The sequence below is a fragment of the Rhinopithecus roxellana genome, chromosome 10 (assembly GCF_007565055.1).
Source record: "Rhinopithecus roxellana isolate Shanxi Qingling chromosome 10, ASM756505v1, whole genome shotgun sequence".
Taxonomy (NCBI): Eukaryota; Metazoa; Chordata; class Mammalia; order Primates; family Cercopithecidae; genus Rhinopithecus; species Rhinopithecus roxellana.
Genome location: NC_044558.1, coordinates 9,558,631 through 9,573,627, shown reverse-complemented (window position 1 = coordinate 9,573,627; position 14,997 = coordinate 9,558,631). Strand labels below are relative to the sequence as shown.

Below are 14,997 nucleotides of genomic sequence, written 5' to 3'. Positions count from 1 at the left end.
TTGACGACCTCCTTAACACACTTTAAACTCTTTCAACAGAACTACAGGGTTCTTTAGAAGATATAGCCCGAAGCTTTATAAGAGTGCAAGACCAACTAGACTGCTTGGCTGGAGTAATCCTCCAAAATAGATGGGAACTAGATCTTATGGCTGAAAAAGGAGATCTTAAATGGCCTCTGCCATTTGGGTGAGGAATGTTGCTTCTACCTCAACCAATCAGGCCTAGTAAGAGATGCTAATGAAAAACTTACAGGATGGGCTAAAAGACTAAGGGAATACCAAAGTAGCCAAATAGATTGTTGGTTTGGGAACAAAATCACAACATGAGTCATCCCATTTCTGGGCCCTCTCCTAATGATGTGCCTAGGACTAATGTTTTTACCCTGCCTAATTAACCTTTTTCAAAGATTTTTAACTGACATGATCTTGGCCATTTCACAGACAACTTCCCTAAAACATCTACAGATGGCATTATTCCTACAGTCAATCTGAGATGAAAGAACTTTCTGCACTCCTCCCCTTAGCAAGACGTAGGCAGAAAGAACACACTGCCCCTTGTCCTTTTATAACTATAGGATCTAGATTGACAGAGCGAGAGTATCACCATCTTGGACAAACACCACCATTTTAAGTTCCCCTTGATTGAAAAATGCCTAAATCCAGCCCCAAAAACATCACCCTAATGGCTAATGTCAGCATGACCATAAACCACAAATGACACCTCCAACCAGAAACATTTCAACCCCAAGATAAACCCACCTCCAACTAGCAACATGCCAACCCTGAGATAATCCCCACTCTGACCAGAAACATCCCAACCTCACAATAAAATTCTCCTCCACCCAGAAACACTCCAAACCTGCTATAAACTTTCCCTTCCTAAACCCTTAAATACCCTTAGTCTATCAGAGAGAAGGCTCCTGACCTAGACCATCCAGAATCCCCTCTCAGGTTTATTCTCCAAAATAAACTTGTCTGTGACTGTTGAGCCACTTTTTGTGTTTCTTTCTTCTTCCTTAAACTCTTACAGTTGTATTGATTATAGAGGCAATAGTGGGTCTTAGAACTATGGCTTGTGTTAGTTACAGAGACGAGAGTAGCTTGTCCTGGCAAGACTATTGCTGACTAGCTGCCTTTCAGACATTCAGCTGTCTCTGATTGGATGGTTTTTGAAGACATTTTCACCAAAGCAAGCTGCCATTGATTTCAGCAAGTGAAGCCAGTTCTGCTACTTACTTGTTACCACTGCTGTAGAACTTTTCCTAAGAACATAAAGACTTTTTTTTTTTTTTTTTTTTTTGAGACGGAGTCTCACTCTGTCGCCCAGGCTGGAGTGCTGTGGCTGGATCTCAGCTCACTGCAAGCTCCGCCTCCCGGGTTCACGCCATTCTCCTGCCTCAGCCTCCCGAGTAGCTGGGACTACAGGTGCCCGCCACCTCGCCCGGCTAATTTTTTTGTATTTTTTAGTAGAGACAGGGTTTCACGGTGTTAGCTAGGATGGTCTCGATCTCCTGACCTCGTGATCCGCCCGTCTCGGCCTCCCAAAGTGCTGGGATTACAGGCTTGAGCCACCGCGCCTGGCCAAGAACATAAAGACTTTTTAATATTCAGCTCTCTATCTTAAAGTTATTAACTGTTTGTCATCTTGTTTAAATTTTTGTTCTCTATTTACCTTTTAATTTGAGGATTCTTTAAATGTAAAAATCTATAGTTTGTCAAATCTCCTTACCATGTTTTTTTTTTTTGAGTTGGAGTTTCACTCTTGTTGCCCAGGCTGGAGTGCAATAGCGCCATCTTGGCTCGCCACAACCTCCACCTCCTGGGTTCAAGCGATTCCCCTACCTTAGCCTCCCAAGTAGCTGGGGTTACAGGCATACACCACTACGCCTGGCTAATTTTTTGTATTTTTAGTAGAGACAGAGTTTCTCCATGTTGGTCAGGCTAGTCTCAAACTCCTGACTTCAAGTGATCCACCTACCTCGGCCTCCCAAAGTGCTGGGATTACAGGCATGAGGCACTACTCCCAGCCACCATCTTTATACTTTCTATTTTTTTGCTTAAATCTTTCATTATTCATGGCATATGATGAGGGACTTTACACTCTATATCACTCTCATTTTCAAAGCAACCATAGACTATATTGATTCATAATAGTTTTATGTCTATGTATCTTGCTTCCCCAAAGATTCCAAACTCTATGAAGCCAGGGTTTAAATAATTTTTACTGCCTACAGCATAATATATTATGGTGTATGTGAAGTATGTGAGGCTGCAGTGTAAGGCCTGAATTGGAATGGTAATAAGTAAGACTGGGAAAAAAAAATAGATCAGCTAGTAGGGTATGAGTTTGGAAGGGTTGATGTAAACCAAGGACAAGTTGGATGTGGGAAAAGACTCAAGAAGAGGTAACTGAGGCAAGATGGTTGAAATATAAAGATTGGTCATATAAAAACATCCCGTAACAAGTAAACTTAATAAATCCCTAGGGAGGATTAGGAAACTGAGGACTTAGGTTGCAGCTATTTAATGGCTACTTCTGAAGTTAGTGGACAAAAGCCACTATAATTAACATGCTTACTCTAGGGTAGTCCCTAAAGGTACATAAATCCCCAAGTCATACCTAGCACATCCTCAAGGTAATCAAAATCACAATGTGTTTTCCTTTCCCCAAAAGATTGTCAAAAAAAGTATACATTTCATATTAAGTTATTGCCATTAATTTTTTTTTTTTTTTTTTTTTTTTTTTTTTTTTTTTTTGAGCCAGAGTTTCACTCTTGATGCCCAGCCTGAGTGCAACAGCACAATCTCCGCTCACTGCAACCTCTGCCTTCTGGGTTCAAATGATTCTCCTGCATCAGCCTCCTGAGTAGCTGGGATTACAGGTGCCCACCACCATGCCTGGCTAATTTTTGTATTTTTTAGTAGAGACAGGGTTTTGCCATGTTGGCCAGGCTGGTCTCAAACTCTTGACCTCAGGTGATCTACCCACCTTGGCTTCCCAAAGTGCTGGGATTATAGGCGTGAGCCACCGCACCCGGCCATTATCATTACTAGTAATGTCAAAAACCACAGTTACTTTTGCACCAAGCCTATTAAAAGGCAGCACTGTTTTCATCCGGACTTGTCATTATATGAGATAAATGTTTTCATGATAATGAAAGAAAGGGGAGGAAGGAAGAAAACAGGGAGAGAAGGGAGGAAAGAAGACAAAAAGAAGAAAAAAGGAAAAGGCAAGTAGCCTAGAAATGAAAAGTCATGATCAGTGGCCTGACAGGTATGAAAGAGGAGGCACAGAGTCTGGGTTTCCTTGAGTGCTTCTAGTTAAGGGCTAAATGTATAATGCTGCTGTTTGGGGATGCAAAGATATTGAGAGGCCACCTAGTTCAACCCCATCGAGACCATCCTGGCTAACACAGTGAAGCCCCATCTCTACTAAAAAAGTACAAAAAAATTAGCCTGGCATGGTGGTGGGCACCTGTAGTCCCAGCTACTTGGAAGGCTGAGGCAGGAGAATGGCATGAACCTGGGAGGTGGAGCTTGCAGTGAGCTGAGTTGGTGCCACTGCACTACAGCCTGGGCAACAGAACGAGACTCCGTCTCAAAAAAAAAAAAAAAAAAAAAGAGAGAGATTCTTACTCTGTTGCCCAGGCTAGAGTACAGTGGTGTGATCACAGCTCACTGCAGCCTTGAACTCCTGGCCTCAGTCAGTCCTCCCATCTCAGCCTCCCAAAGTAGCTGGGACTGCAGTTGTGCACGACTATGCCCAGCTAATTTTTTCAAAAAGTTTTGTAGAGACAGGAGTCTCACTATGTTGCCCGTCTTTGAGTTGGATTAATTTGCTGAAGCAGCTCACAGAACTCAGGAAAACATATTTACCAATTTATTATAAAGGATATCACAAAGGATACCAATGAAGCAATGCATAGGGCGAGGTATGGGGCAAGGGATGGAGAGCTTCCTTGCCCTCTCTAGGTGCGCCACACTCCAGGAACTTCTGCATGTTCAGCTATTCCAAGGCTCGCAGAACCCTGTCCTCTCGTTATGTAAGTTTCAGTACGTAGGCATGATTGAGTAAATCATTGGCATTTGGTGATCAACTTAACCTTCAGCCTTTCTCTGCTCCCTGGAGGTTGAGGGGTGGGGCTTAAAGTCCCAATTCTTATTCTGACCTTCGTTTTTCAGGTAACCAGACCCTACTACCTAGAGGCTGCCAAACTTAAGTCAACTCATTAGCATACAAAAAGACACATCACTTTGAAGATTCTAAGGAGGCCAGGTGTGGTGGGTCACACCCGTAATCTTAGCACTTTGGGAGGCCAAGGCAGGAGTTTCCCTTGAGCCCAGGAGTTTGAGACCAGCCTGGGCAACATAGGGAGACACTGTCTTTATTTAAATAAATAGTTTATTTAAATGAAGATTTTAAGGATTTTAGAAGTTGTGTGTCAGGAAACAAGATGAAGACCAAATAATACATTTCAGAGAAATCACAGTACTTAATGCTGAATTGCTATATTAAGTGGATTGGAAATAGTGAATTTATTCTTTTGCCCTATATATTTAGTTGTGATAAATATATGTAACCGAAAAATTTGCCATTTTAACAATACTTAGCAACTTAAGCATTAAAAAGTGGCAAAGTTTTTTTTTGTTTGTTTTTTGTTTTGAGACGGAGTCTCGCTCTGTCGCCCAGGCTGGAGTGCAGTGGCCGGATCTCAGCTCACTGCAAGCTCCGCCTCCCGGGTTCACGCCATTCTCTTGCCTCAGCCTCCTGAGTAGCTGGGACTACAGGCACCCGCCACCTCGTCCGGCGAGTTTTTTGTATTTTTTAGTAGAGACAGGGTTTTCACCGTGTTAGCCAGGATGGTCTCGATCTCCTGACCTCGTGATCCGCCCGTCTCGGCCTCCCAAAGTGCTGGGATTACAGGCTTGAGCCACCGCGCCTGGCTTTTTTTTTTTTTTTTTTGAGATGGAGTCTTGCTCTATCACCTAGGCTGGAGTACAGTGGTGCAATCTTGGCTCACTGCAATCTCCGTCTCCTGGGTTCAAGCAATTCTTCTGCCTCAATCTCCTGAGTAGCTGGGATTACAGACACACACCACAATGCCTGGCTAATTTTTGTATTTTTTTAATAGAGATGGGGTTTCACCATATTGGCCAGACTGGTCTTGAACTCTTGACCTTGTGATCCGCCTGCCTCAGCCTCTCAAAGTGCTGGGATTACAGGCATGAGCCACCATGCCCGCCTAAAATGGCAAAGTTTCATATTATATATACTTATCACAACTAAATATATGGAACAAAAGAATACATCAGGAAATACAATGGAAAAATTTTCTTTACAACAGCAGGAGAAACTAGGCTACCTAACTATAAAGACTGCATCAAACTGTATGATTGTATAAAAAGATATAAACAACCAGGTTCAATGGCTCATGTCTGTAATCCTAGCACTTTGGGAGGCTGAGGTGGGCAAATCATGAGGTCAGGAGTTCAAGACCATCCTGGCCAGCGTGGTGAAACCCTGTCTCTGCTAAAAATACAAAAATGAGCTGGGCATGGTGGTGTGTGCCTGTTATCCCAGCTACTCAGGAGACTGAGGCAGGAGAATTGCTTGAATCCCGGGAGGCAGAGGTTACAGTGAGCTGAAATTGCACCACTGCACCCCAGCCTGGCGACAGAGCGAGACTCTGTCTCAAAAAAAAAAAAAAAAAAAAATTAGCTGGGCATGGTGGCGCATGCCTGTAGTCTGAGCTACTCAGGAGGCTGAGGCAGGAAAACTGCTTGAACCGAAACCAGGGAGGCAGAGGTTGCAGTGAGCTGAGATTGAGCCACTGCACTCCAGCCTGGGCTACAGAGTAAGACTCTGTCTCAAAAAGAAAAAAGAAAGAAAGAAAGAAAAAAAGAAAAACTATCTGGGTGTGGTGGTGCATGCCTGTAGTCCCAGTTACTTGGGAGGCTGAGGTGAGAGGATCACTTGAGCCCAGGAGGCGGAGGTTGCAGTAAGCCAAAATTATGCCACTGCACTCTAGCCTGGGTGACAGAGAAAGACCCTGTCTCAAAAAAAAAAAAAAAAAGATATGAAAGAATACCTGGATAAATAAATGGAGAGACAATCTCTGGATCAGAGGACTCAACATAAAATTAAAAATTAAAAACAGGAAAATATCTTCCAATTAATCTACGCATTCTGTGAAATACAAAGGAATACTTAACAGCATTTATGCATACACACACATACTATAGATAAATGATAGAGAGAGAGAGAGAGAGAGAGAGAGAGAGAGAGAGAGAGTGAAAAGACATCCAAAATGGAGATGATTATGTCAGAGGTCTCTAAAAAGGAGCCAAGAGGGCATAAGGAGTTGGACCCCAGTCACATACATACCCAGAAGGAATTTGACCTCTTTGAACTGAGCCAAATTTACAACTTCTTTAAGAAGCAGCTGCATTTGATTTGAACTATTTACACCAGGTCTAATCACCAACCGCCTGAGAAGACAGCTGTGCTGAATTAAGCTGATCATTGCCCAGAGACATATAAGCTGTCAATCAACCATTGTCAATCATGGATTGTGCTAAAATTTTCCACTTGTGTAAACTTGCAAGAAACCTTTATAAGCCCCTGCCCAGTCTTGTCTGAATGGAACAGATTTGTGTCTCCTAAATCACAAGTCATGAAAGACCCCAATTAAAATACCTTCTTTTTTTTTTCTTTTGAGACAGGGTCTCTTGCACTGTCACCTAGGCTGGAGTTCAGTGCACAATCTTGCCTCATTGCAACCTCCACCTCCCAGGCTCAAGTGATCCTCCCACGTCAGCCTCCCAAGCTGGGACTACAGGCATGTGCCACCGTGACTGGCTAATTTTATTTTTTGTAGAGACAATGTCTTACTATGTTGCCCAGGCTGGTCTCTAACTCCTAGGCTCAAGTGATCCTCCCACCTAAGCCTCCCGAAGTATTGAAATTACAGGCGTGAGCCATCATGCTGGGCTAAAATATCTTCTCTTCTGTTTGCTGATCCACAGCATTGGTTTTCTTATTAGTTTATATTACATGGTGTCAGAAGTGGGATACAGAGACGTTCCCTCTTGATCTCTGGTGCCACCATGGACCAAGCAAAGGTACCCGCAGGACCCTTTTGCAATATATTGATCTTGACAGCCCTGGAATTCACTGGGTAAGTCTCTTGTGTTCTAAACCTCCTGAATGGTTGAGATTCAGGCCTTTTTTCAGGTGTTTTCTGTTGCCAGCTTTGATTACAAGGATGGCTTTATTGTTTTGGAGAGTGTCTCAAATAAGAACCTATGAGGAAAAGAAAAAAATTATATTTTCTCCTCTACAATTTGGCAACTCATTTGGGACCAGTAGAGACACTCCACTCACTCCAAGATCTATGAGTGGAATCCTGGGAGAATTTGCAGAAGCCAATAGAAATAGGTAGGATTTCTTACTAAAGTCAGCTTCTCCCAGACTTCTGTTTTTTGTTGTTGTTTTGTTGTTTTATTTATTTGTTTGTCTTTGAGATGGAGTCTCGCTCTGCTGCCCAGGCTGTAGTGCAATGGCGTGATCTCGGTTCACTGCAACCTCTGCCTCCCGGGTTACAGCAATTCTCCTGCCTCAGCCCCCTGAGTAGCTGGAATTACAGGTGCCTGCCACCACACCCAGCTAATTTTTGTATTTTTATTAGAGACAGGGTTTCACCATGTTGGCCAGGCTGGTCTCGAGCTCCTGACCTCATGATTCACCTGCCTTGGACTTCCAAAGTACTGGGATTATAGGCATGAGCCACTGCACCCAAACAGCTTCTCCCAGACTTCTATTTCTGGTACCTGGTCAAGAAAGAAGGTAAAAAAATTTCCCTGTTTTTTCTTTTCCAGGTTCAGATTGGCAGGAAAAAAAAAATTACAAATAAAGAAAAAACAATTAATTTTTTGAATTGTGACTCTTGTGAATCTGCTTCAGGTACTATTGGTTATTGCTCTTTAATTTCCAAAGATGGTCTTTATTTCCCTTGTTGCTGTCTCTTTGTAGGGCTTGTCATAAGGAGGAAAAATCATAAAATTCTCCTTTCATCCTGTTTAATTTCTTCAGAAGCTTGGCTTTGTCACCAGCAAATTTATTCTCCAGTCTCTACCACCTCAGAGAGCATACGTTGTTGGGCTTATGTCAGATGACCAGCTGTGAGTCAGCCGGGGGTCTGAAAATGTCTGTTTTTTCAAATGTGCCATCTCTCAGGGAAATTCATCTTAATTGTCTCACCCTTCATTGCCTTGATAATAATGAGGGTCATTACTTTCTTAGGCTACCTTTGGAAGAAACTTCAGATCTTGAGGGGAACTGCATACTTGCACCCTCTTCAGGCATAATTTATGCATCTGGTTATACACCATAGAAAGTCTTACAGGTTTTGAGTCCCAGTTATATCTTTGAAAATTTATTTTGTTTTGTTTTGTTTGAGACAAACTGCAGAGGTTGCAGTGGCACAATTACAGCTCACTGTAGTCTTGACATCCCAGACTCAAGTGATTCTCCCACTTCAGCCTCCCAAGTAGCTGAGACTTATGCAGTCATGTGCCACCATGCCTGGCTGATTTTTTTAAAAAATTTTTGTGGAGATGGCATTCTCACTATATTCCCCATACTGGTCTCAGACTTCTGGACTCAAGTGATCCTCCAGCCTTGACCTCCCAAAGTGCTAGGACTATAGGCATAAACCAATGCACCTGGCCAACCTTTGGAAATTTGGACTCTTAAGGCTAAAACTTTTTTTTCTGGAGTGTTCTCCTTTAACACCTGCAGAAAATTCTTTAAATGTTCAAATTGCCTGCTCAACTTTGCTGCAGGATTTATAAAAGTCACTCCAGCATTTTCCAGGCCTTTCTCAGTCCTTTGGAGATGTAAACCTTACCATGTTTTTCAAATGTTAGCATTTAGGGAAGTAGTTAAGCAGCATTCCAGCTGAGATTGGATTTGAAACAGAGCTCAAGTTCTCTGGACCAACCAAAAAATTCCTTTCCTCAGGGAATATCTTTAGCTCAGGAGAGAAATATTTATAAGAGTTGGTTTGGTTACTTGTTTTGAATTTTTGGTGTGACTCTTGAGGTTTTCAGGTGCCCATTTATAATTCTTTCCACCCCCAAGGGCAGCTTTTGCTTTCCTCTTTTAGTGACTGTCTCTTTTCATCATCTGTCTGCTGGGCACACACGGGAAGGTTTGCCTTTGTGGAAGGTCTGGCAGACACTTGGCTGAAAAACTGAGGCCATAAAGAATATGGTGAACAAATGTGGGGCTGCACCCCAGATGTTGCTAGGGAAGCATTCTCTAAGCTGTCCTCGGGAGAGGTCTGGATCTTGTAAGGGCTGCTAACTTTTGCTCCGTCTTTGGGAAACTTGGTTAAAGCCAAGTTTTAATGAAGGGCTTGGTTTAAAAGGGCTTCTTGGTTTTGGTCTCATGTGTGTTTATTTGTGGTTTTCTCATTTGTTCAGGTATATCTTTGATTTTAAACATCGGTTTATATTTAAATAGGATGAAAACTTTTTGTTCCTTTGTTTGTTCAGCCTTCTCTCCTGAGCTAAATGGAACCACATCCCCTCAACAAGAAAGTTTATTAAAACATTTCAAAGACAACAGCTTTAAGTAGTGATTATTCTAGTGCTGGGCATGGTGGCTCACGCCTGTAATCCCAGCACTTTGGGAGGCCGAGGCAAGCAGATCACTTGAGGCCAGGAGTTTGAGACCAGCCTGGCCAACATAGTGAAATCCTGTCTCTACTAAAAATACAAAAATTACCCAGGCATTGTGGCATGCACCTGTAGTCCCAGCTATTTAGGAGGCTGAGACACGAGAATCGCTTGAGCCTGGGAGGCATAGGTTGCAGTGATCCGAGATTGAGCCACTGCACTTCAGCCTGGGTGACAGAGTTGTCTTAGGAAAAACAAATAAATAAATAAAATAGTGATTATTCTAGACCTCTAATAGGCAAATATACCCCACCCCTGCAAAAACAAACAAACAAAAAAAAAACAAAAACAAAAACCTTGTTCTTAGTGCAAATTTCAGAAAGGAAGCCAAGAAACAGGAATGTTTGTTGTTTGTCCATCTAAAACCTGGTCAAAAGATTTTTTTAAGAGCTCTACAGTCAAAAATCGACTTTTGACTGTATGAGAATCCCTTGAACTTGGGAGGCAGAGGTTGCAGTGAGCCGAGATCATGCCACTGCACTCCAGCCTGAGTGACAGAGTGATACTCTGTCTCAAACAAACAAACAGACAAACAGAGCCAAAAGTATATAAGCTTAAACTCAAATTTAGTAATTAATGTCTTAGCATTATATCTTATTTGGAAACGACCTAGATATGCAACAAGTATCCATAATTTAATTTAGCTTAGCAAAATTCTAAGTGTAACCATTTTTTATTACTGTATGTTAGGTAAATATCATAAAAGTAAGAAACTTAAATACAAGCATATTTTGCTGACAACTCAGGAGACAGAGTTGTTTTTATTAAACCAACAATATTAAACTAGCCTTGTCTACTAAAAGATTTACTAAAGTCACATAAACTTAAAAAATATTTCAACATATTTATGAGCACTCATTTATTTTTAAGTTAATTTGGTACCATGTAGACAATACACAAACATATGTATAGACATATAAATACATGTAGATACAACATATATCATACACATGTATGTGTCCATCTGGTTTTGTTTCTTTGTTTGGGACATGGTCTCGCTATGTTGCCCAGGGTGGACTTAAATTCCTGAGCTCAAATGATCTTCCTCCCTCAGCCTCCTGAGTAGCTGGGATTACAGGCATGTGCCACTATGCTCAACTCACATGTACGTATCTAAAAGCCAAAAGGATCAAGGTTAAATATGAAAAAGAGTAGAGAGTTAGACCTGAGAGGAACCTATCTACCCACAACTCTTGGGACTCTAAGAGGAAAACCGTGGTCCTCCCAACCCCAGAAAAGGAGTCTGTGGCTTTCAAGGGGTCCTCAGGGAGTTCCGGGACTGTTATAAGTCTTCATTACCAGCTGGGCTCAGTGGCTTATGCCTGTAATCCCAGCACTTTGGGAGGCTGAGGTGAGAGTATTGCTTGAGGTCAGGAGTTCAAGACCAGCCTAGGCAACACAGTGAGACCCTCTTTCTACAATTAATAAAAATTCAATAATATTAAACAAAAATAATCAAAAATAAAAAGAAGTCTTTGTTAGTTGCCCTCATGTGGTAGCAAAGGTGGCAAGAGGAAGGAGGAACATAAATGGAAGAGCAAGTCTTAGAGGAGTCAGTTTGAGATCTTGTTCCCAAAAGGCCAAAGAAATTTTACATTATCTTTGGCAAAATTAATGTCAACAAGAAAAGAAGCAGAGAGGTGGAGCACATATAGTCAGCATGGAGTTTAAGAGGAGAGGAATTCAGGCTGGGTGAGATGGCCCCCACTTTGGGAGACCAAGGTAGGAGGATTGCTTCAAACCAGGAGTTCAAAACCAGCATGGGCAATGTAGTGAGACCAAGTCTCTATAAATATATATATTTTTTATTAGCCAGCATGGCAGCATGCACCTGTAATCCCAGCTACCTGGGGCTGAGGCAGGAGAATTCCTCGAGTCCCAGAGTTTGAGGCTGTAGTGAACTATGATTGCACCACTGCACTCCAGCCTGGGTGATAGAGTGAGACCCTCTCTCTCAAAAAAAAAAAAAAAAAAAAAAAAAAAAAAAAAAAAAAAAAGATGTATATGTATTATATATGTATAAATATATAGCCTAAATATAAACTTATACTTAAATTATACAGGAGGTATTACATTGTCAAATAAGAAATAACGTTTTACCTTCTTGAAGTTGTATTTGTATAAATGCATTTTTAATATGTGTTTCAAAATTGTATAAAATTTCTAAAAAGATCTGGTATATCTTGTTATATATTATCAGTCATAATTCTGATTATTATGTTAAATTGTTGTACACCACAGAAATAACCACACTTCCTTATCAGTTCCATCATTAACCATGACTATTCTCTTTTGTCATCCACAGGCATTTGTTATTTTACCTTCTTTTTTTTTTTTTTTTTTTAGAATGAGTCTCACTCTTTCGCCCAGGCTGGAGTGCAGTGGCACAATCTCGGCTCACTGCAAGCTCCGCCTCCCGGGTTCACGTCATTCTCCTGCCTCAGCCTCCAGAGTATTTGGGACTATAGGTGCTTGCCAAGATGCCTGACTAATTTTTTGCATTTTTAGTAGAGACAGGGTTCCACCATGTTGGCCAGGCTTGTCTTAAACTCTTGACCTCGTGATCCGCCCGCCTTGGCCTCCCAAAGTGCTGGGACTACAGGCGTGAGCCACCGCGCCCGGCCTGCCTTGATCTTGATTCTCCTCAAAAGGTGGTTTATAAACAGCTACAGTCCAAAATCTGCTTTTTTTTTTTTTTTTTTTTTGGAGACAGGGTCTCACTTTGTCACCATCCAGGCTGGAATGCAGTGGTGTGATCATAGCTCACTGCAGCCTTGACCTCCTGGGCTCAGGTGATCCTCCCACCACAGCCTCCCAAGTAATTAGGATCACAGGCACCTGCCACTATGGCTGGCAAATTTTTTTTTTTTTTTTTTTTCTGGTAGAAATGAAGTCTCACTATGTTGTTCAGGCTGCTCTGGAACTTCTGGGCTCAAGTGATCTTCCCACCTTGACCTTGCAAAGTACTAGGATTACAGGCATAAAACACTGCATGCAGCACCAAATTTACTGCTTCTTCAAGGAAATTCATTTAAAAAAAAAAAACAACAAAAAAACATAACAAGTATTCTTGAATACAGGTTTTTGATAATTTTTGAGATCATACCATTGGACTCGGTAAAAACTTCCAGAACTCTAATTAGTAAACTAAAGTGTTCATGAAGATTCCTAATCCGACATCAAGAAAAACAAGAATTAATTACATGGGACTCAACTGATAAAGAATTGAACTTTTTTATGACTTCTTTTTATCTGAAACATTCCACTTTCTTTATATTTTATTTTTCAGAGTCAAGAAAACTTTTATTCTTCTTTTAAGCTATTTATAGCTTAGATCAATTGGGTAAAGTAGACTTTTGTGAACTGAATTGAAACATTTGCATTTCTGTCTACTTGGTTCCTTCAGAATTTGGAAACCATTTGTGATTAATCTTCTTTTATGGCAATATAGTCATTTGCATAAGTTCAATAACAATTTGCCCTCTTTGTAGGAAGAGACATTAGACCCAACAAAACTCCTTAGAATTCTTAGCATGTGAAGGACTAGATAATAAAATACCTTCAGATTATTTACTCACTGCTCAAGGAGGAGTCTGCTATATCCAACACCTCTTGTTCTGCTTGGGTAAATAAAAAATTCAAGGCTGGGTAGTGTGGCTCACACTTCTAATCCCAGCACTTTGGAAGGCCAGGGCAGGCAGGAGTTCAAGACCAGCCTGGGTAACATGGTGAAACTCCATCCCTAATAAAACTACAAAAATTAGCTGCGTGTGGTGGTGCACACCTGTAGTCCCAGCTACTAGGGGGTGCTGAGGTTGGAGGATCACTTGAGCCTGGAATGTTGAGGCTGCAGTGAGCTGAGATCCCACCACTGTACTGCAGCCTGGGTGACAAAGTGATAGCCTGTCTCAAAAAATAAAATAATAATTTTTAAAAATTCGGGTAGTACTGGAAACCTCCAAGATTCCAAGAGTAGTCAGATCCTTAAAAGGTATACCTTCTGGTAGTCTTTTTAATTGGGTTAATCTTGAATTTTCTGATCTTTTTTGTTGACTTCCTACAGGTATTGGAAATATTTTAAGATCTGGGTTCCAACTTCTCCTGTTATTCTTGATTATGATACTAGTCATGTTTATCTTCATTAAACTATATTCTTGTTAAATGGTTTGAAGTAGTCTTGTTGTCTGAGGTATTACCTGGAGCTCTTTGTCTCATGATCAAGAAGAATAAGGAATGTGGACACCAAGGGTGAGTTTAGAGCAAAAGTTTAATAAGTGAAAGAGGAAAGCTCTCCACTTCAGAGAGGGGACCTGAGAGGGTTGCCATTTTACAGTTGAGTACAAAGGCTGTTATGAGGAACCCAGAGGAACAAGATGGGTCTGGGCATTTCATTTGCATAACTGAAACTGCATAAGTTGCGAATTTTTGGTAGCTCCACCCTGTACCCCTAGTGTGCTGGCTGGCTGGTGGTTGTCTTTAGAAAAGGCACCACTTAGAAAATGGCACAATGGTGTAAAGGACCAGTTGGAGCCTTGGCTCACAACCAGCCTAGTGTTGGAGTGATGATTCATAGAGGTTTGGCTCACAGTCCAAAGTATGCCCAGAAAAGGCAAGGAATGTACTTACCACAGCCTACCATCTACATGCCCACAAAAGGAAAAAAACTATTTCCTGGAAGGCTGCTGCTTACACAAAGAACAAAGGTGCTTCTGTGTTGGGCCTTGCTTCCTTATCTGTGCAGCTATGGGCATATTCTAGGCAAGCTGCTTGTGGTAGTTCCCTCATCTGTATCTGCAGCCTGAGTTTTCAGGTTGTTCCTTTGTTTGAAAGAATTCTACTGAGCACCTGCTGTAACTGCCTTCCTAGCTGGTTCTTTCTTTTCTCCTCTCTCAGCTTGATGCCACATTGTTGCTGTCAATGAAACTAAAATTATGGTGGCTCAACACATGGAAGTGACAGATTAGGCCTACAGTCATGAATCCTACTCCATCCACATATGTGCACCACAATTGGGGCCCACATCCTCAACTCCTCCTTGTTGCTCAAATTTAAACTGTTCCATTTGACACAGATCATCCACTATCATCACCATGACCCCCTCCTCCATGGGACATGACTTCCTGGGACAAATCTATTCCAGCACCAAAGGCTTTAGTGAAATAATTGATCTCAGTGGTTTCTGAGGAAAGATTTAAATCAAAAGGGGGAAATCTGAAAAGAAATCCAAAATGGAGATGATTATGTCACAGGTCTCTA

At 41.6% G+C, this 14,997-nt stretch overlaps 1 long non-coding RNA gene across 1 annotated transcript in view; it reads right to left on the bottom strand.

Moving 5' to 3' along the window:
- The window catches only part of LOC115899899, a 58,883-nt gene that overhangs the window by 12,434 nt on the left and 31,452 nt on the right, over nt 1-14,997 (bottom strand). The window lies entirely within an intron of this gene.